This window comes from Penaeus monodon, chromosome 27 (assembly GCF_015228065.2).
Source record: "Penaeus monodon isolate SGIC_2016 chromosome 27, NSTDA_Pmon_1, whole genome shotgun sequence".
Taxonomy (NCBI): Eukaryota; Metazoa; Arthropoda; class Malacostraca; order Decapoda; family Penaeidae; genus Penaeus; species Penaeus monodon.
Window position 1 is genome coordinate 17,465,243 of NC_051412.1, and position 543 is coordinate 17,465,785.

Here is a 543-nt window from a genome sequence, read left to right on the forward strand (position 1 = left end):
GCCGCGCTTTAACGGCCATTGTCATGTTGAATATTTTTTTCATCCAGGGTTGCGCTTGAAAATGCTTAAAAATGTATTAAAAACCCTTTTTTTGAATGCTTGGGGGGGTATAGTTTTTCAAACCGAAAGCTATCCCCCCGACGCTTCCCTCGAAAAGCTCGCTCTCGGGGCTCTCGCAACCCCGAAGGTTTCCTTTGAAATCATTAAAGAAAGTACTTTGCATCCTTTTGTTTTTAAAGCCTTGTAAAACCCAAACGCACGCAGCGCTCGCATTGCAAAAACGGCGCCCTCGTAAACGCGGAAGATGGGACCCGCCCTCGAGCAACGCGCCGAGTCGGCCGACCGTGTTCGGGGGAAGGCCCGCCGGGGAGGACGTGTGCGCCGCCATGCCCAAGGGCCCTTCCCCTTTCAGCGACCTCAAACCGCAAGGCCGGCGAAAGGCGCAGCGGGGGGCAGGCGCCACACAGCAGGCAAAACAAAAAGCGGGAAGAAAGGAGCCCCTGTCGCGGGCGAGGAAATTGCAAACTGGGCGGGCAACCCTGT